This window comes from Myotis brandtii, unplaced genomic scaffold (genome assembly GCF_000412655.1).
Source record: "Myotis brandtii unplaced genomic scaffold, ASM41265v1 scaffold440, whole genome shotgun sequence".
In the NCBI taxonomy this organism is placed as follows: domain Eukaryota; kingdom Metazoa; phylum Chordata; class Mammalia; order Chiroptera; family Vespertilionidae; genus Myotis; species Myotis brandtii.
Genome location: NW_005366834.1, coordinates 4471565 through 4494247, shown reverse-complemented (window position 1 = coordinate 4494247; position 22683 = coordinate 4471565). Strand labels below are relative to the sequence as shown.

Below are 22683 nucleotides of genomic sequence, written 5' to 3'. Positions count from 1 at the left end.
TGACCAGCCTGCAAACAGCCATCAGCCCCTCACCCAGGCTGGCCAGGCACCCCAGTGGGAACCCCCACCCTGAAGGGGGTCTGACCAGCCTGAAAACACCCATCAGCCCCTCATCCAGGCTGGCCAGGCACCCCAGCGGGACCCCCACCATGATCCGGGACACCCTTCAGGGCAAACCAGCCAGCCCCCACCCATGCACCAGGCCTCTATCCTATATAATAATAAAAGGGTAATATGCAAACTGACCCTAACAGCGGAATGACTGGGAATGACTGGTCACTATGACAAACACTGACCACCAGAGGGCAGACGCTCAATGTAGCAGCTGCCCCCTGGTGGTCAGTGCACTCCCCCAGGGGGAGCTCTGCTCAGCCACAAGCCAGGCTGATGGCTGCCAGTACAGCAGTGGTGGTGGGAGCCTGTCCCGCCTCCTCAGCAGCGCTAAGGATGTCCAACTGCAGCTTAGGCCTGCTCCCCACTGGCAAGTGGACATCCCCCCAGGGCTCCCGGGCTGCCAGAGAGATGTCTGATTGCCAGCTTAGGCCCAATCCCCCAGGGAGCGGGCCTAAGCCAGCAGGTGGTCATCCCCCGAGGGGTCCCAGACTGCAAGAGGGCACAGGCCAGGCTGAGGGACCCCCCCCAGTGCACAAATTTTTGTGCACCGGGCCTCTAGTAGATTCATAACAGTTATTACAAAAGGTGGTTATTTCCATACTACAGATGCTTACTATAGTTTGGCTTTGAGTTAATTCTATAAAATATATAATTAAACACATAACATTTAAGACAAAAGACGTATTATGCTTTTATAACACTGCCATAAAAATTCCCTCTCAGATTTTACAAACTTGATTCAGGTGACTATTCGTTATTGTGCATATCAATGACTGCATACTGTAATTAGGAAACCACTTACAATTGCAGATGTGTTTTCCTACTGATCTCTATAGGAGTGTGATTTTTTTCTATCTTTTTGTTGTTTTTATTTACATAACGCCCTTTTTAGTCACAGATCTATTGAAAATTTCATGAAAGGCATGCAAACTCTAGGCATAAAAAATGCATAAAGGAACAAAATTTTGCTCATATTTTGAAGGGATTTACTATTAAAGTTCTAGGATTTTACTTGAAAGAAAGCAAGAAGCAAAGACCTGGAGAGCATTATGCTAAGTGAAATAAGCCAGTCAAAGAAAGACAAGCACCATACGAGGTCTCTCATCTGTGGAATCTAATGAACAAAATAAATTAATAAACAAAATAGAAACAAACTCATAGATACAGAGAATAGACTGACAGCTGTCAGAGTGGAACAGTTGGGGAGCTGGGTGAAAAAGGTGAAGAGTTTAAGCAACAAAACCACAACTCATAAACAGATACTGGTATTGGGATTATCAGAGAGAAGGGGTTTAGATTGAGAGGATAAAAGAGGGATATATGGTGTTATAAGGAGACTTGACTTGGGGTGGTGAACACACAATACAATAAACAGATGATGTATTATAGAATTGCATACATGAAACCTATATAATTTTATTAACCAACTAGAGGCCCGGTGCATGAAATTCGTGCATGGGGGGGGGGGTCCCTCAACCCGGCCTGCATCCCTCTCACAATCTGGGACTCCTAACCACTCACTTGCCTGCCTGCCTGATTGCCCCAAACTGCTCTCCCCTGCTGATCAAACTGCCTGGTCACCCCTAACTGCTCTCCCCTGCTGGCCTGATCGTCCCTAACCGCCTCTTCCTTGGCTCTCACCAACGTGGCTTTGTCCAGAAAGATGTCTGGATGGATGTCTGGAAGATGTCTGGTTTAATTAGCGTATTACTCTTTTATTAATACAGAATATCATCCCAATATATTCAATATTTTTAAAATATGAAGAAGATAATAATGAATTCAAAATTAGAAAAAACAATGATTCTAAATACCAGAGTGCCTTGACAATGCTATATATCTGCATGAATAAATTATATATACCCCAATATTGCTGATGGTTAACAGCAAAGAGTTTGTGCTAGAAGCACTCACAATCTATCTACCTTTAGCTGGCTCATCAATAAAATGAAGAAAATAAAATTGGGTTATTCTGAATATTAAATGAAATTGTATCTCAATCATTTAGTATCTGGCTTAGAGTAGATATCAAATAATTTATATGCATAAAGTGAAAGTATCCAGCATTTGGAAACTTTTTCTTTAATTAAGCAAATATCATATGGTAGGCTAACCAGTTACTTGACACCTGAAAACTCAGCTCTGCTTCAGGAGCTCAGGTCAGCCTCCCCTGACATCCTTCTAGTATTCTCCCTATCCTCTCATCCAGTGAAGCCATGTCAATCAAAGTTCATTCCTTCACAGTCAATGCCTTCCCAACCATCTGGCCTCACAATTTGTTAATCTAATAAGCTAGTTTGTGCTAATGAGTCAAAAGTCAAGATGTCTTCCTCAGCTATCACCAAACTCCTGCTCTTTGAGACTTCTTTGTGCCTTTGAGGAGTCATCTTCTATTAAAAGAGCTCTTCACCACGTTCAACCCTTAGTTCAATTCAATAAACAACAACTAACCTGTTTTATGCCTAGTATTTAATGTGCTTTACTCAGACTGGAGGCAGAAAGGAGAAATATAAACACAAATACCTTAAGGCCACTCTCCTGAATACAATCGGCTAACTATAGTTCTGAACATAAAAGACTTGGTAATAAGGATTTATAAGAGGTGAGTCAAATAAGTTTTTTTTGGTTTTTTTTTTGGAAAAGAAAACTTCTGGTGGTTTAGGTTACAGTGTCAATCTATATATATATATAAAAGGCTAATATGCAAAGTGTCTCCTCGGGAGTTCGACCCAGAGACCGGGAGTTCGATCACTCGCTATGACATGTGTTGACCACCAGGGTGCGGTGTAGAATGAAGGAAGGCCCCAGCCAGCAGCTGGAAGGGCCTGATCAGCCCTGATTGCTGGCCAGGCCTACAGACCATACCCATGCACGAATTTCGTGCACTGGGCCTCTAGGAATTATACAAACAAAAATTAATTAAAATGGAAAATAGAATATTTAGAAAAGAAAAAGTTTAAGATAATGTACAGTTAACTTAAAGAAGGCATTATGCTTCAAAAGATTCACTCATTTTTGAAATAATTCTTTATTTTATCCCCCAAAAAAGTATAATTATGTATTTATAAATATACACTAAATGCTTTTATTGGATTTATATAAATTAAACTTCAAATGTGTGATCACTGAATTGAAAATCTGTCTTTTGAGGTTATTTTTTTTTAAGAAGTTGAAGCATTTGGTGAGACGAAATATTAAAGTGATAGCTTTAATGCAGACTGGAAGAAAGCTTCTTTCTTTCAATAAGATGTTTTAGTTAATGACACTATTGAGGGAGCAATAGGGGTAAACATTTAACTTTAAGCAACATGAATAATGCTGTTTATCAACAAATGTGAAAGAAACTTCAAAGTACATAATCACATTCTTCCTCATAAACTGCCAGCTTGATTCTGTCTCCCAGAGGAGAGAAAGTGATCAGAAGTCTATGAAGGCTATGTGACAAGAGAAAAAATTCATCCTAGAGACATTGCACAAACTTTCCTTGCCATGGACTCTAACTTCCTAACAAATGGCAGCAGATGCAATGAAAAAGTTGAGGTCCCTTTTCTCTTTAACAGGGGATCCAAACCTTTTCTTGAGCTTTCTTCTTCTTCTTTCTAAAGAAAATTTAGAAACAACTACAAAAACCAGCTTACTATAAATGTACCTTTGCTAGTTCTAGGACATATGAATAGCATGCCTATAAGAAAGAACTCCAAATCGTATTAGGGAAAATAATGGGATAGTGATATTAAAAAAACAAAGATTTCAAAATACAGAAGAAAATTAATCTGCCAAACCTTGAAATATCTCAGTAAAGCTATAAAAAATTTTAAGAGAAACCAGGTGACCACGACATATAATATATATTTAACATATAGTAAGACATTTTAATATAAAAATTGCACAGAAAATTGTACCTTATAATTTGCTTTTTGATTGGTGATCTATTTTCTTTTTATATATTGCTGAGATTGGATTCTGAAGCAGAAAAAATATGAAAAAAGTTATCACTCATATCATATAAATATATGCATAGTTATAAATAATATAAAACATAGTTAATATAAATTTCTCTATATCACTCAAGAATCCTACTCATAAAAACATAGTGGAAGCTGAACAGCAAATACACTTTCTGAAGAGGAAAATATTGAGTGGCTTGAACTCAATATTTTTATTTTAGGGCATTGTCTTTTGAAACAGAAGCGCCAATGGAATCTCAACTCTTCTAGTTGTTACCTGTACGATTTTAGACAACTTAGTTATGTTCACTGAACTATTGTTACTTCAACTTACTAAGAAATATAATATGCCCTTGATATACTAGGTCTGAGTATTGAGTGTTATAATCCATTTAAAGCATTTATCATTGAGCCTAATACACAGTTAATATTAAAATATAAAGTATTAGTAGTAATTTTAAATGGAAATAAAATATTTCAATTAAGAAGTATATAGTCCTAGAATTTTGACAATTTGGATATTTGAGTAAACTAATAACATTTTTATATTTTACAATGTGAACAACATAACTTCAGCCATATTGAAGATTTAACATTGAAAAGGCAATATTGAAAGAAGCCAAATAAAAGATAAATGTGTGATCTCAGAGAGTAATGAAGGCTTTTCAGAAACTAAAAGCAAATGGCATAAGATTTATTCTTGTACTTAGTTAAAATCAGCTGAACAAATCCTTAGCTGACAATTTCTAAAATTGATGAAAATGACATTTATATGGTCCAAACAGATGTCTCAAATATGTTAGGAAGAGAACAGAGATAAGTTATTCACTCAGCAATTATGTGCTGAGTACCTATTATGTGCTCATCTATTATTTGTCCTGGGGATACAGCAGAGAACAAAAGAAATGAAAGCACCTGCCCTCCTGGTGCTTACATTTTAGAGGATCAGAGGGATGGACAAAGAAAAATAAATGCCCAAATGCATAAGTATGTATTGTATGTCATCATAAATGCTATAAAAATAAAGACAGAAAAGGATTAATAATTTTATATTTATCCAAGATGTGACATATCAAGATAGATGTCAATGTCATCCAGGAGAAAACCTGGAGCTGATGGAGAATATTTGGCAATGTACAGTGAGTCTGGAAATGATCAGCTATGGATGAGGTATAAAAAAGTGAAAGTTGCCCTAACCGGTTTGGCTCAGTGGATAGAGCATCGGCCTGTGGACTGAAAGGTCCCGGGTTTGATTCCAGTCAAGGGCATGTACCTTGGTTGTGGACAAATCCCCAGTGGAGGGTGTGCAGGAGGCAGCTGATGGATGTTTCTCTCTCATCGATGTTTCTAACTCTCTATCCCTCTCCCTTCCTCTCTGTAAAAAAATCAATAAAATATGTATTTTTTAAAAAGTGAAAGTTAAAAAGTAAACCTTTTAAGATCAGGAGTGTGAGAATGAGAAATTATTGAGAAAGGAAAACTAGGAATATGTGGTGTGATGTTTCTGGAAGCACTGTGAAGAAAAAGAGATGATGTAGTTTGGAGATCTCAATCTCTAATTATCTATCTATCTATTATCTATCTATCTATCTATCTATCTATCTATCTATCGAAACAGGATTTTGGGGGGGTGAAAAAGACAGGTTTTAGGAAATTTTAGAAATTTTGGAAATTAAGGGGACCATGGAGGAAGCACAGGGCTGCAGAGCAACAGAAGGTATATTTCCATAGAATGGGGGAGCTGGAAAGCTGCAATAGGTACATTTACATAGAATAAGGGAACCGGGAACAGCCAAGGGTCTATATTTATAAAATAAAGGGAAGGAAGCCCTTCATCAAGATGGAGAAGAAGAAAGCCCAAAGGGAATAGGAAAACAATAAGGAAGGAAGTAGGGAGAACCTCACAGGTCCCACCTTTGAGCCCAGGAGTTACTATAGTAACCAGTCCAAGGTAATAGTGACCAATCAGAGGGGATATCAAGGCACCAGGATCAGCAGCCTTTATAAGCCATGAGGAAAAGAACTCAGTGGAACTCTTTCCCCCTCCCCACATGGGAGTCTGTACTTGTTCTTTAATAAATTTCCACCTTTGCCATACCACCTTCTGTTTGTGGATTCATTCTTTGACTCCAGCGGACAAAGAATATGGGTTCCAGTCCAGGGGAACACCGCGTGTTCCAGTCCAAAAATTCCATATCACTATCATCCTTCTATCATCTATCTATCTCAGCAATAATCTCAGATTTCTTTAGAATTCATACTACTCAGAAGCTCAGGCTCCCTAGGCTGCCTACATGAGTGTTTTCTCATGGTTATTTTTGAAATTCTGACCTTTTCAATATGGCTTTTTCTAAAATAAGAGGTAAACAGAACCTCATGTAACCAATTTCTACATTTGATTTTAGGAACTAGTGGTGGTAGGGTGTTTAGGTGTCCTGTTATAGGAACTAGAATGACTCATTTTTGTGCATGACGCATGTGACTCCTGCTACTCATTTGCATGATTTGAGCTGAGGAGAAGCAAGGAGTTCCAAGGGGTAATTCTTAAGAGTTGGGTAATTTGAATATTCTGCTAGTGCACATATGATAGGTAGACAATAGTTTCTGAAGTCAGATCACTTGCATTCAACTTATGCACATACTAGTTGAATGACTGTCAGCAAGTTAGTTACCTTTTCTGTTTTGGTAAACCCTGATTCTTTTTTTAATCCTCACCCAAGGATATTTTAGCATTGATTTTGAAAGAGTGTAAGAGAGAGGGAAAAAGAGAGAAATATCAATGTGAGAAAACCACATCGATGACTCCTACATGAGGTGCCCTGACCAGGGAGGAGCCTGCAACCAAATGGCAGTATGTGCCCTTGACCGGAATTGAACCTGGGACACTTCGGTCCCAAGGCTGATGCTCTCTATCCACTGAGCCAACCGGTTAGGGTGGTAAACCCTGATTCTTTGACCTAGAGTCTACATTCAATGACCCTAACCTAATCAACTATATGAGCCTGTTGAGTCATGGACATAAGTAAAAATGTGAAACATTGATATGTTCTGGTGTTAATTAATGAGGGAATTCCCACAGTAATAATTTGAAATTCAGGCAAAGATTTACCCACAGAAAAATTTATGACAGAAATATCCATTAGAGAATATTTTGTGATAAAGAGAAAATTTAAAAATATATAAAATGCTCAAACTTAAAGCATGGTCATATGTAGCCAATAAAATTATATCTGTGAAATTTTTTGAGGACATGGGGGAAATATGTCTAATATAAGATGAAGCAAGTATACATAAATATTACATAGTCAATCCCTACAAATATATATTATTTATAGAAGGAAGAAAATGCTCCCAAAATGTCAGGGGGGAAAATGGATGAAGCATCAAAGAAAAGAGAAATGGAAAATAATATTGGAACACTGGCAAAGTGAAAAGAGGATTGTTTTTTAATCTAAAGCCAGGTTCCTAATTTTTAAAAAATATATTTTATTGATTTTTTTACAGAGAGGAAGGGAGAGGGATATAGAGTTAGAAACATTGATGAGAGAGAAACATCAATCAGCTGCCTCCTGCACACCCCCTACTGGGGATGTGCCCGCAATCAAGGTACATGCCCTTGACCTGAATCAAACCTGGGACCCTTGAGTCTGCAGGCTCACGCTCTATCCACTGAGCCAAACCGGTTAGGGCAGGTCCCTAATGTAAGATTATTTTTTCTGAAAGATTTTTTCATCATTTGTTTTCTAGATTAAATTATTGTTATAGCTCTTCGTACCTAATTACATGTACGAATAATTTATAAACTGTATTATCTCTCTGATCATAAATTTAGGTCAGGGGTAAACTATTCTGATGTATTAAATTACCAAATATATATAAATATCAATGGGAACATGACACATGGTATACATATGAAGGAAGAGGGAGCAGGAAGAGTTAGAAAAATCATTATTATATGTATCATTATTACTATAATTGGAAGAAAAAAATGGCTATGTTAATTATGGTGATAGCAATCAAAACTTTGCAGAAAGGAAGAATAAGTATCTTTCTGTTAACAAAGGTTCTCTATTACATAGTTGTTTGTTAGGCAAGGAAGACTGAAATGAAAAAAAAATTAATTCCATGAAATAAAGCAGTTCATTAGTTAGAGAGGAGAATTGGAAATACAATTTAGGGGTGTGTGTGTGTGTGTGTGTGTGTGTGTGTGTATGTGTACAGAGACAGACACAGACAGAGACATATTAATATTTTTCAAGACAATAATATCTCTATGCAGACATATAAAGAGAACTAGTACATTGGTAGCTGTTGACATAGGTGTAAATATAGAGGTGCATCAAATTAAAAATAATAAGACAGCCATAGAAATGGGTGAAAGTCTGAGAGAGTAAGAATAGAGGTTAGTAACATTTTCTTAAGTGAAATTCCCCTTTAAAGGGAGGCAGAAGATAGAATGGTAAATCTGAGAATAAAATAAGCACATTTATCTCTAGGAAAGCAAACCTGAGAGTCAAAGTAACTAGTCCATCTGAGAACTCAAGTAGGTCAGATGCTACCCTAGATTTATAGCACCCTGTACTTTATCAATACACTGAATGCTAAACATTAAAAATTATTTACTTGTATATATTTTAGTTCATTCATATGTATGCTCAATAAATATTTATGGCCGACTTAATATGTACCAGCCACGATGACTTGACCTGTATATACAAGGAAGTCAAGATAGCATTCATCCTCAAGGGTATCACAATGTCATGGTGATAAAGCAGCAAACCATAAAGTACAATGTATAAATTGCTGGAGGAGGAAATGTTAGGGAATGCTTCATGGACCTGTTTCCCCTAGAAAGGCGACTTATCAGATGGGTGAGAAGATTTCATAATATGAAAGCACATATACAAGAGAAATATTTTTCATCTATATTTTTTTCAACAGAGGAGAAAAAGATAGAGGTAAAACTACTTCCTCATTAGTTACTCTCTCATTTCATTTGAGAAACATCTCCATTGGTTTCAGCCAGCATTTCAATAACTGTTTAAATAGCAGAATGGGCAAATCTACCAAGTGGAAAGTTGTGTTTGTAATGTTAAAACTGCACATAAACGTGAATAAATTAAGGCTCTATTTAACTTCTAAATGAATAATTCAAATATTATGTTGAATTTGCAATAATCCACTAAGCAATTCATAAACACATTAATTGTGGTAATCATGATTATAGTAGCTTTTAATTATATTTCAATGCATACTCAGGCTCTTTGATGTGAATGTTGGTTATTATTATTATCATACTTATGCCCAATATCATAACTATTAGAAACAGAGCCCTAAATACTAGAATATCCAAGAGATGGCTTTTGGCTGGTTTGGGGTCTAAAGGTCTCAGAAAAAGCTTGCATTAGTCATCAAAGTAAACTCCTGGTATTTTGATCCTGAGATCAAGCCCCAGTTGAAACCTTGATGTTAACTAGGGAAATCCGGGAGGAGCCTGCAATCAAACCTCGGTCAGGGTACATGCCTTTGCCTGGAATGGGAACCAGGGACCCTTTGGTCCTCAGGTCCTCAGCATGGTATTCCACGGTTGCCTGAGCAGAGAATACAGTCAAACTATGCCCAGAAACTGATCCATGAAGCTTTGTGATAATTTATTGCTCATAATAAACGAATAGAGATTTGGTACTTGGAAATGAGGTGCTACTACAACAACAAAAATTACTTGAGAAAAAAATGTGTGAGTGGCTTTGAAACTAGGAAATTGGTGGAGAATAAAATAATTTTAAGAAATACGAGAAAGAAAGCCTAAATCCCCATGAACAAACTGTTAGATATCTGGATTTGGAAGATGCCACCATGAAGGATTCAGAAGAAAGTGAGGAACATATTACTAAAAACTAGATAGCAGGAGGTCCCTCTTACACGGTGACATAGCCGAACTTATTATGTATTTACACATGAGGGTTCTATAAGAATATGAGACATAGTGCAAATCAGGTAGCTGGGTATGTTATGTATCTTTCTGGACTAAGGAGAGAGAGGCAGAAGTATAGGACTTCAAAGAAAAAGTCGACAATTTAGAGGAGAAAGAGCAAACATGTGGTAAAGAACTTCTTGCAGTGACAGCCAGAAACAGTGGAGAGTCTAACTTAGAGTCTTTGCTAGGTTCCCTTCTGTCTCCCACACATAGTTCTTGTTATGCTAAGGCAGCGGTTCTCAACCCGTGGGTCGCGACCCCTTTGGCGGTCGAACGACCCTTTCACAGGGGTCGCCTAAGACTATCCTGCATATCAGATATTTACATTACGATTCATAACAGTAGCAACATTACAGTTATGAAGTAGCAACAAAAATAATTTTATGGTTGGGCCATAACATGAGGAACTGTATTTAAAGGGCCAGAAGGTTGAGAACCATTGTAAGGCGGTAGCTCTCTTTCCCAAGCAGGCTTTTCTATCCACATTCCTTCAGGAAGGTAAAAGGACCTGCTTTAGTTTTTCTTCTTAAAAATAGCCAGCTTACAAGAATTAATATCCCAAAAAGGCGTATTTTGTTGTCCTCACCATGTTTCGTTAGAACATGAGCATCACCTTTAGAATTCCAGGAAGATACCTGGCTGACAACCAGCAAGAAGATGGAAATTCCAGTCCTACAATTTCAAGGAACTAAATTCTAAAAAAAAAAAAAAAAAAAAAAAGGCGGGGAGCGGGGGCGGAGCGCTTAGAAGACCCTGTGCCTCAGATGGGAGCATAGTCCCCACCAACTCATTGTTCAGCCTTTTGAGAGCCAGAGAGCCCAGGCCTGGGCCCCTGATACACTGATACTGTGAGATAACAAGTAGATAGTTTAATTTACTAAGTCTCTGGCAATTTGTTACACAGCAATAGAAAACTGATAAACCACCCTCAAAGTGATACTAGGAATCAGTCAATTTCTGATTCAGCTTTTTGATTTATATTGCTAAATGTAAATGTGTTTATTTCACCAACCTCAAAAGGTCTTTTTTCTTTCTGTATTATCCTTTGTAGAATGTGAATAACTATCAGTAGAACTGTTTTATGTTTTGTTTTTTGTTTTTTTAAGTTCAGGTATCTTATTTTAAGTTCAGGTATCTTAAATGTTTCATTAAAAAAGGACACAGGAAAATTGAAGGTTTAGAGAAACATAACAAGAAGTTTGAACAAATAAAGCATTTGAATTTAAAGTAAGATCATATTGCTTATAGAACACTATTTGCATTGAGAATTAGAATTCATCCTTTAACACTTAGAATTTACTAGTAGAATTCAACTTTATTTCATAACTAAGGATTGCTAAGAGAAAATAGCCATACTCTGTGTGGCTTGGCTTTGCACTTGCAACATAACAATGTTTAAAAAGAACATTCTTACTCACATTGGAAAGTCATCAGCAACAGAACCTCACTACATAATAAACTTACTGGTGAAATGAATACATAATCCTTTGCTCCTTGAAACAAGGTGCCACTTGTTCATTAGCATAAGGGTCATTTGTCAGCCAATTTCGTTATTACCCTGAAAGAACATTGTTGTTAAATTTTGATAAAGGGGAAACCATAAATTGGGACTTTTAATGGTCATTATCTTCATTAGCTAATGAGATGTGCTAATTATATTCTTAAATGACAATGATTTAGTAGCGTTGGCATAAGGGCTCACCAAGCAATAACTAGACTGGTTCCCTTCAATGTGTTTTTGCAATGTTGGAAGAGACATAATTACTGAGAGTAATAATTATGTATAATATTTTTCATTAAAATGTCTGTCTATGTTATGCCAAATTTATGTTGTTTTTCCATATGATGTATTTGCATAGAATTTAGGGTATTGAGAATGTGAAAAGACAATTTCATAAAGACTGTACTTTTTTCCTTTTTTGTTAATCCTCACCCAAGGATATTTTTTCATTGATTTTTAGAGAGAGTGGAAGGGAGGGGGAGAGACAGAGAGAAACATCAATATGAGAGAGACACCCATTGGTTGCCCCCTGCCCAAGCCTGGACCAGGGGCTGGGGATTGACCTTGCTGTGGGGATCGACCCTCCAGCTGAGATACATGCCCTTGACCGGAATCGAACCTGGGACCCTTCAGTCCTCAGTCTGAGGCTCTATCCACTGAGCCAAACCAGCTAAGGCAAGACATACTTCTTTAAGTGTGGATACTAGACTCCTGGAAACCCCTGGGATCCTATCAGTAGGTATGTGAGGTCAAAACTCTTTTCATATTAATTAAATGTTGCACTTACTGTTTTCAGTGGCATTGATAGTAAAAAAAAAATAATAATAATAATGGTAGGTTACAAGTTCACCAAAAGAAAAAGAACAGGATTTAGTTGGTTAGAAACCACACATATATTCATACTATGAAATGTAATTTTAATGTGGCAGAATTATGCAATATAATCTATAAAGCAGTGAAAGTTCAAGAAATATTGCTACATATGTCAACTGTAATAATATCAGGATAAGTTCATAAAGAAAATATGTATAAAAGATAAAAATGTATAAGTTTCCTATATAGTTTTGTAAACCTACAGGGAATAGCACATACATTTTAAAAATATGTTTTTATTGATTTCAGAGAGAGGAAGGGAGAGGGAGACAAGGTAAAAACATCACTGCTGAGAGAGAATCATTGATCAGCTGTTTCCTGCATGCCCCTACTGGGGATCAAGCCTTTAACCCAGGCGTGTGCCTTGACCAGGATTCAAACAATGATCTCCTAGTTCGTGGGTTGATGCTCAACCACTGAACACCACCAGCTGGGCTCAAAGACATTTTGACACATAATTCAGCTTACTGCTTACTCTGTTGAAGAGAAATGGGAATGAAATTGGAGAGTGACCTATAGAGATTCAGCAGCTCAGTGGATAAAGAAATTACAATTTTGCTCTTCTTTATTCATTACAGCTTTTAAAGTATTCATTTTAGGTATTAAATATTTTATTTAAAAGTTAATAAAGGAGTGAATAAATGATGTGGTTTAAATATGGACATGCATGTTCTGCATGAATAATGTCTAATGATGTTATATGTGATACACTGGCTGCTCTCTTGCTATGGGTAGAAGATGCCGTAGAAATGATAACAAGGTGTCATAGAGTGTAATGGGCCACTGTTCTTCATCTCCAGAATTGCATGTCCTTTCCTTAGCAGGGAACACTGTGTAGATTCTATTTTCTATCTGAAAGAAAAGTACAGCCAATAGTTTTTCTTTTGCTTTTTTCTTTCTTATTGAGTTTCTATAACCTATAAAGGTAATATTCTGTCTAAAAGTAAAATAAAAAATGCAATAATGTTTTGAAATTACATTGTTCAAAAAGAATGACATAAGTATGTACAGAATCAGTTCACAATGTTCTCCATGTAAATTTCCCCAGATCTTAAAACGTATTTTAATTCCAAAATATTTCAGTCAAACTGAATCTCATTTTTAGGTGGAGAGATAAGGTAATTTTGATAATGAATTTTAAAGCAGGGAAAATAAGAAAACTTTTAAACCGTTAGGTAGAAAATACATTTGTAATGTTCACAAAAGTCACTTTTAAATTCATTTTTTGACTTTCTGTGTGAGTCTTAAGTGAAGGACACAGAAAGACGTTAAAAGTATTCTCCATTAAATCTCTCCTCTTCTGTCACATTTAAGCATTACTCACATTTTTTTTCACTGAAATTCAGACAATAAGACCTTATGTATGAAAACTATAGTCCCAGAAAAAAAAAAGACCTCAAAGAAGAAAATTTATGCATTTGTTTTCTTGGTCTTGCCAAAAAATGTTTCCCAAATTAATAATTTTTAAAAAAAGAAACAAGTACTCCTTATTCCCTTAGTTACTTCCTCTTATTTTCTCAGTTATTTTGTAAATATACCAGTTATATTTGGAATTTAATCCCAGTGTTACTACAAATGTTACTCATATTTTTTTCTGGATATTTTTCATGTTTCTACTGGATCAAAAACCATCCATCTGTTTGTCCATATGCTGGAGAATGGGATTTGATAATTTTCGTCATATTTGAGTTATTTTACTGTCTCCTACTGCCCGAGGAAAAGGTCATGATTCGTTTAATTTTCTTTACTTAATTATAAAAATATAAACATATATCATATGTAGAATCAATTGTATATTAATCCTACTGCTTCAAAAGCAAGTCATTATAACATGCCTTTTAAAATGTAAATATTTTAAAACAATAATAGCAAAGCAAAATGCTCAAAAGGCAACCATTAAACTAATGCTTTATAAAAGACTCATTATTATTTTAATTTAATATAATATTTTGCCTGGGCTATTTAATGCTAATCACAGATGTGATAATCCTCAAGATTAAATGCTACAACCAAATCATCAACAAACATTCAGTGAAATAATGAATATTGCCAATGATGATACTGATTTCCTTTTTTTCTAGTTTACAGATTGAGTCCTTAATCAAAAAGTGCTTTAAATTACCTCAATGAGTAAAAATTGTAATTATTAACATAATTATGATACAACCAGTTCAGCAGATAATTTTTAGTTGTGACTGTTAGTCTCTAAAAAGAAATGTAAATATTAATTAACTATGAAAGTATTTAATAGTGTATGTATCACTATAATATCAAAATTATTACCACCTTTTATTATGCCGATTCTCAAAGAAAGACCTCGATCTCCCTTAAATCACTTAAATTTGGTAACTGATAATATGCCTATTTTATTTGTCTCTGTAATACATTAAAAATTAGACATAAGAACAAGAAATTTGATAAAATAGGGAAATCTTGTTAGCTAGATAACCTTTTCTGAGTGACCTATTGAGTATTCAACAATGAACTATTCTAAAAAACTCATACGTAATAGCATAAGTCTTATATTTTAAAAATTTAAAATATTTGGCATTAAAAATGTGTGGCTTTACAATGACAAGTGCATCTTTGACAGGCAGGAGGATATTTCTATGCACAGCCTGAATGTGAGTTGAGATATTCATCAGGCAGAGTCTAAATTCTTCATTTCACTGATTGACAAATCTATTGGGATGTCTAGTTCTCCTAAGAATGATTTCCTAGTGATCAGGAGAAAGATATGAAGGAAGGAAGATTCATATCAGGATATATTAAGTCAAGAGAAAAAGGTCCAAGGAAAATAGAAGAAATTCCTTCTTTCCTTCCTTTTGGAATGGTAACTGTGCTTTGCCTTTTGTGGGAGGAAAAACCAAACACCCTTGAGAAAAATATATCTTTAAGAACAGCTGTGGAGTTTTGTAATTAACTGGATATATCCTATTTCTATTTGTCAGAGAAGCATTGAGAATGAAAATACCAGTTTAAAATGGTCAAGGAAATAAAGTGTAGGAGGGATGCAAGAGATTGTAGAAAGAAAAAAAAATGGACTTAATTCAAAATTGAGTGGGAGGGTGTCAAAACTTTTGTAAATTTATAGAAGATTTTTAAAGTGTTTAAGAGAGTTAAGGTTACATTTATATTACATATATGCATTAAAAATTAATAAAACTTAAAAGAATAAAATAAGTATACTGATAGATAATTTGGACAATGGAGGAAAAGGTATTATTGTTATAAAGTGGCAGAGAACTTGATTAAATTGTGTTTATGTCCTAGTGTTTTGTGAGAGATACATCTTGTGAGTCATGAATTTGGATATTTGGCTGAGGAAATATCTAAGCAAAGCATTAAAAGTGTGGTTGGATTCTCTTGAAAGCTTTTTTAAAATGACAGAAGAGATAAAAGCTTTAAAAACGAAATTGTTAATCAAAAGGTAAGCAGAATTTTAAAATTTGGAATATAAGAGAAAGTATATCAGAAAGAGAATTCTAGGGGTGTGGCCAAGTGAACTTTTGATAAGGATATTGATTTGGATGTGAACATAAAACTTAATCAGACATTCAGCAGAAAAATAACCACTTTGAGTTAAAGGGGAAGGAGACAGAAATGTTCCACTTAGATTTTGCAGGAAGGAAACACAAAGTTTCTTGGCTGCAAATGTGTACTATTTTTCAAGATAAGGTAAGAAGGACCCCAAAGACGATTCAGTTGATCATCAGGGCTGTCTCCTCAGTTTCAAAAGGTTCTGCAGAACAAAATAATACAAATAAAAAAGCAACCAATGGAATGGGAGGAGATATTTGCATGTCATATATCTGGCAAGGGGTTAATATAAAATTTATAAAGAACTGATACAACTCAATAGCATATACCAAACAATCTGATTGAAAAATGAACAGAGAGATCAAATAGACATTTTTTTCCCAAAGAAAACATACTAATGGCCAATACGTACAGAAAAAGGTGCTCAACACCATTAATCATCAGGGAAATGTTAATAAAAACTACCGTGAAATATCACCTCACACATGTCAGAAAAGCTATTGTCAAAAAGACAAGAGATAAGTGTTAGGGAGGATGATGAGAAAAGAGAATTCTTGCACAGCATTTTGGGGAATGTAAATCGGTATTGCCACAATGGAAAACAATATGGAGGCTCCTCAAAGAGTTAAAAATGCAAGTACTATATTGAGGAGACAGAGGAAAGCTAGGTAGACAGGGACTTGGACCATGGGGGTGGGGAATAGAACTGGGAACCCAACTAGGTGGAGTTCCTAAGGTACCCCAACTGAGTAGGGAAGGAAGGGCACAGACAAGAGGCATGAGCTTTAAAATGTATTAATGTTGCTAAGAGAGGCAGCCTGCAGCTAAACCATCACTAGGTAGTAAAACATATAAACCAATCCCAAGGATGTTGCTAAGGCAATATTCTTTGAACGGACCAATCAAGAACTAACAACATATATACAAAAAAAGTGTGCCCACTTCCCCTTCTCTCACCCCAGCATGCTAGATTCTTGGGTTGATGGCAGGAGATGCACTCCCCTGTGCCCACATGGCCATAAGCCATGGACTATTAGACTTTAATTCGCTTGGATACTCAACTATTCCCAACTGCAACATGGAAAGGAAGCTCTGGACACTGGCCTGCTCCTGGAACCCCAGCTGCACCTTTTCCAGGACTGGCATCTCTCAATAAATTTCACCTGTTTATAGTTTTTGTGACTTCATTCTTCAATTTCTCGAGGCAAAGAAATTAGACTCAAACCCCAAATTTTGGTTTCAATATGACCCATAAACCCCCCTACTGGTTATATAGGCAAAGTCAATAAATACAGATTCTGAAAGAGTTATGTAGACCCCATGTTCATTGCAGTATTATTTGCAATAATCAAGATATGGAAACAACCTAAGTGTCCATCAAGGAATGAATAGATAAAAAAGATAAGGTCCATATATACATACAATGAAATATTACTTGGCCATAAGAAAGAAGTCAATCCTGCCATTTGGGACAGAATGGATGAAACTTGAGGGAAGAAATGTCAGATAAAAACAAATACTGTTTGATATCAGTTATATGTGGAATTTTTAAAAGCTGAACTCTTAAAAATAGAGAATAAGTGGTAGGTATCAGGACTAGGGGATGGAGGAAATGAGGAAACGTTGGTAAAAGAGTACACACTTCCAGTTATAAGATGAATAAGTTCTGGGAATTTAATACACAGTATGGTGATTATAGTTTATAATACTTTATTATAACGTGAAAGTTGCTAAGAGACTTTATTTTATACGTCCTCAGTACAAAAAGGAAATAATTATGAGATGTGATGAAAGTGTTAGCTAATGCTATGGTGGTAATCATTGTGCAATGTATAAATGTATCCAATCAATACCTTATATACCCCTTAAAGTTAAACAATGCACTATGTGAATTACGTCTAAATAAAACTCTTAGAAAGGGGGTTGGGACCTGTACTTGGCTGTGGATAGGCCAGATAATTTGTATCCAAAACCTATTGAAACTGACCTTTCCCCAGCTGAGATGCCTGGGGCATGGTTACTTCCACTTTGATTTCTAAGGATGGACCATTGGGAGCTGCAGGCATAAGAACCAAGCAAAGGGCTGACTTGAGGGCCAGGCCACTGCAGAGAGCCTTTGCTAGGAAAATGTCTAGTGGAAGAAAGGGGGTGGGGGCGCCCCTTGACCCAGACCAGTAGAAACACCTGTGTGCAATTCCACCTTGTTCCAGCTGCTTGTATGGGCTGTCCCCACCAAAGCCCTGGGAGTGGTGATTCTCCAGTGTGTCCAGAAAGAGGGACCTCTGCTCCAGTGGACCTTAAGTTTTTAAACTTTCTCAGAACCTGTTCTTTCTTTCTTTTTTCATTTCTTTCTTTTGGAGTAGGAGTTCATTTTTTTTTAATCTTATGCCTGTCCCAATATCACATATTGGAAGCATGTAACTTGTTTATGTTCACTGGTTTACTGTTGGAGAACAATTTGTTTCAGATGAGTCATCTCACCCACATCTGATTTAGATTATATTAAGGCAAACTTTTTAACTCAAGAATGAGTTCAGACTTTTGAGCCTATTTGGATGGAATGAATGTATTTTGCATGCAACAGGCAGGTGAATTTGGAGTGTCCAGGGGCAGAATGCTATGATCTGAATGTTTGTGTCTTTCCAAAATGCATTTGATTGAAAACCAAATGCTCAAGGTGATGATATTAGCAGGTGGGCCTTTGAGAAGTTATTAGGTCATGAGGGCTGAGTTTTCATGAGTAGGAATAGTGAGTTTACAAAAGAGATCCAGAGACATTCCTTGCCCCTTCTGCCATAGGAGAATGCAGGAGAAGCCTGCATCCTGGACGAGGGCCCTAACAAGACCACATTGGGACCCTGATTTGGGACTCTCAGCCTCCAGAACAGTGACAAATACATTTCTACTGTTTATAAGCTACCAAGTCTCCAGTACTTTATTATAGCAGCAGGAATGGGATAAGATAACGACTAATGTTTTTGTTTGTTTGCTTTGTATCAAATAGGATGGCTTTGATTTGAAGGGATGGTTTTAACATAATATCTAGATGCAGTGGATATAGTTTTCAAAAATTTTTTTTGATGAGACCGGAAAACATTTCATATACTTCAAGGAAATAGTGTAGAACAATGGGATGAAAGTAGAGAAGAAAGAAAGTAGAGCAGCAAAGTCCTGTCAGTTGGAGTAGAATCAAATGGAATACTACAATAATAATAAAAAGCCTATAATATTGTTTCCTTTATAGAGAAGATAAAAGAAGCTGAAATGTAAAGTAATGCTATTAAGGCAACATGCTAGAAAATAGTACTCAGTCTGTCTTATTCCAAAACCCTTCTCTTTTTTCCACTGCACCATTCTATCTCTGCATACTCTGTACCCTACATAAAACATTAAACAGTTTATAGAAAGTAAACAACAATTAAAGTAAATATAATAATTTAACTTCAGTAAATAAGGCAAGGATTTCCAAGAAATTATGAATGGCTATTATTATGCTTTGTCATAAACATTTTTGTTCATAGTACCTGATGTCAAATTATTTTAATGTGATAGCTAAATTCTACTGAAAATGCAAGAGAGTGAATATACCTAGACAAACACCAAGAATAAACTAATGAATAGATGTAACCATTTGGATTGAAACAATTTGCTATATACAGATAACCATTTAGGATTGTACAAAAGTACAACTGGAAAGCAACTATTAGATTAAAATGAAAATCAGCATCTCTATTATTATATTTCAACTGTTCTCTATTAATTAATGTAGGGCTTGTTAATTACAATGTGAGGCAATACAACTTAATTATTTATTTATGAGTAAATAAAGATACTACCAATCAACAAACAATTATCAGACTCTATGGTAGTCAACATGTTATTTATAAAGATTAATATAACATGACTTTTCTGATGCAGAGCCTGTGGCCCTTATGGGTTTCTGATGTTTAAATAGCTCACAGGCTAATACACTCTAGGATAAAGAGCACATGGGCCTATGATATTGAGGTAGGTAATATGGGGAAACGAAGTGGATTTGTTTTAAGAAGCAATATAAATAAATAGAAAAAATAGTGATTTGGAGACCAAATTACTGACTGCATGTATCAGTCACCACTACTTTGAATTGATGTATATAATGAGGTATAGGTATTCCATGCTTTGCAAAAGTTTGCTTTGCGCCATTTCACTTTTACCAAAGACCTACATCAGTTCCTGTTTTTGCTATAACCAAAAGAAATCTGATGATTTGCACTTTTACAAAAAATGGCTAAAAGAGAAAACAGCATTCGGTGTTTGTTTTGCAGCAATCCATTTAGAGGCAGCATGCACTCCGAGCAGGGAGAGCGGCCTGCCAAGCTCCTTCCCCGGAAACTACACTCAGCATCTCAGCATCAATCCACCATCGCTTTGAACTGTGTCTGTGAGCATCTGTGTTTTATCTTGAATTATTTTGTGCATCTGTTAGCAAAATATGTCCTTAGGTAATTGCCTTTTTGCTTTACACCACTCCTATGAAAAGACTTCATTGAAATGCTCCACTTTCAGATAGCAGGGGAAACCTGTAATAAAGAACCACTATTGCCTGGCTGGTGTGGTCCAGTGGTTGAGCCTCGACCCATGAAACAGGAGAACATTGTTTGATACCTGGTCAGGGCACATACCTAGGTTATGAGCTCAATTCCTGTAGGGGGCGTGCAAGAGGCAGCTGGTTAATGATTCTCATCATTGATGTTTCTGTCTCTCTCTCCTTCTCTCTTCCTCTCAGAAATCAATAAAAAAAAATTAAAAATTAAAAAAAAACCCAAAGAACCACTATTGCCCATTCATTGATATTTCAAATTTAATGTGACAACTAGTTTTTTATGTAAAGACTAGAGGCCCAGTGCATGAAATTCGTGCACTGGTAGGGTCCCTAGCGGCTGCTGGCTGCTGGCTGCTGGCTAGGTACTCCTTCCCTTCTCCTGGCCGGCCCCACCCCCTGGTCAAACTTCTGGACGAACTCCCAGTCCAGGGGACAATTTGCATACTACACTTTTATTATATAGGATTATGAATTATAAAACCTTGACAAAAATTAAAACTTAAAAAAGTCACCATGTAAATTCAATGAAATACATATTTTATCTTTCTTACAAATAAACTGTTAGTGTTATCTGTTTGTTAGCTTATCTATTTGGGCTGTCAGTTGTCTATCAGTAGCTGTCAGTAATAGGTCACTGCCATGCTGGACTATAAAAAATGAAAATAGTGCTAACCTCAAAGTTATACCAGGACATTACATATAAAATGGATTAAATTAACCATCTGCAGAAGTAGGTTATTATAACTTGAACTATGTCTTAAAAACATATGTTGAAATCCTGACACCAGGTACCTGCAAATGTAACCTTCTCTGGAAATAGGATCTTTGGAGATTTAACCAAATTATGATGAATTTGTTAGTTTAGGTTCTAGTCCAATATAACTGATGTCTTTAAAAGAGAGAGAGAGACAAAGATGTAGCCCCACATCAGTAACACCATGTGACTAGACAAAGGAGGCAGGCTTTTCAGTGATGTGTCTATCATTGTAGGCAACCCTGGAAGCTACGGGAAAAAAATCATGAGACTGACTCTTCCCTAGAGCCTTCAGAGAGAGAAGAGCCCTGCTGCTACCTTGATTTGGAACTTCTAGCTTTCAGAACTGTGCTATTTTTGCTTTTTGTTGTTATTTTTCATAGTACCTGATGTCAAATTATTTGGATTGAAACAATCTATTGTTTCAATAGATTGTGCTATTTTTCTAAGCTTCTGAGTTTGTGGTACTTTATTATGAAAGAGCTAGGAAATTAGTATGCCTATCTCCAATCCAGAACACTTTATGTGTACATTGGGGATAAGAATAATGGAAATGAATATCTATATCCCAACATGGTAAAAGACTGAATACCTTCCCATTCATTAAAATTACATGCAAGAGATGGATGTCTGCACTTATCACTTTTATTCAACATGGCCTATAATAGTTAATAGAATAAGGCAATAATTTTTTTTAAAAATAATACATTCAGGAAAGGAAGAAACAGAATTGTTTTTTATTTGCAAATGGCATGATTTTCTATGTAGAAAAATGACAGAGTGCTATAAAGACTAATAGAGTTTAGCAAGGCTTCACATAAGATCAACATACAAAAATCAGTCATATTGGTATACACTAACTGTGAACAAATGAAAATCAAAATAAAACATCACAGTACCATTAAATATAGCAATAAATGTGAAATACTTAGGGAAAACATGACAAACATGTGAATGATCTTTAAAATAAAAACTACATTGCTGTGAGAAATTAAAACCCTAAATAAATGGAGATACAATGTTTATGTGGCAGAATATTCAAAATTTGAAAGATATCAACTTTTTCAAATTGATTATAGATTTAACTCCAATAAAAATTTCAGTAGACGTTTTTATTTTTTGGTAGAAATTGACAAAATATTCTAAAACTTGTTGAAAATGCAAAGGACCACAAGTAGCAAACAACGTTAAAAAATAACACATTTGGAATATGAACACTATCTGTTTCAAGTGTTATAAAGCTACAGTAGGCAAGACACTATGGTATTGATGTAGGAAAGCCAAGTAGATCTTTATAATGAATGGAGTACAGAAACATGATTTCACTCATATGTGGAATCTAATGAACAAACTGAAGTAGCAAGCCAAATAGAGACAGACTCATAGATAGAG

At 35.9% G+C, this 22683-nt stretch overlaps 1 protein-coding gene across 3 annotated transcripts in view; it reads right to left on the bottom strand.

Annotated features, from left to right (window-relative positions):
- Positions 1-22683, bottom strand: part of CDH18 (cadherin 18, type 2) — a 686463-nt gene that overhangs the window by 505222 nt on the left and 158558 nt on the right. For 2 of the 3 annotated variants that reach the window (XM_014546326.1, XM_005874484.2), the window contains exon 2: positions 4017-4077. The exons of the other annotated variant lie outside the window; for it this stretch is intronic. The gene's annotated coding sequence lies outside the window, so the exon portion shown is untranslated. The remainder of the gene's footprint in view (positions 1-4016; positions 4078-22683) is intronic. 3 annotated transcript variants of the gene reach the window in all.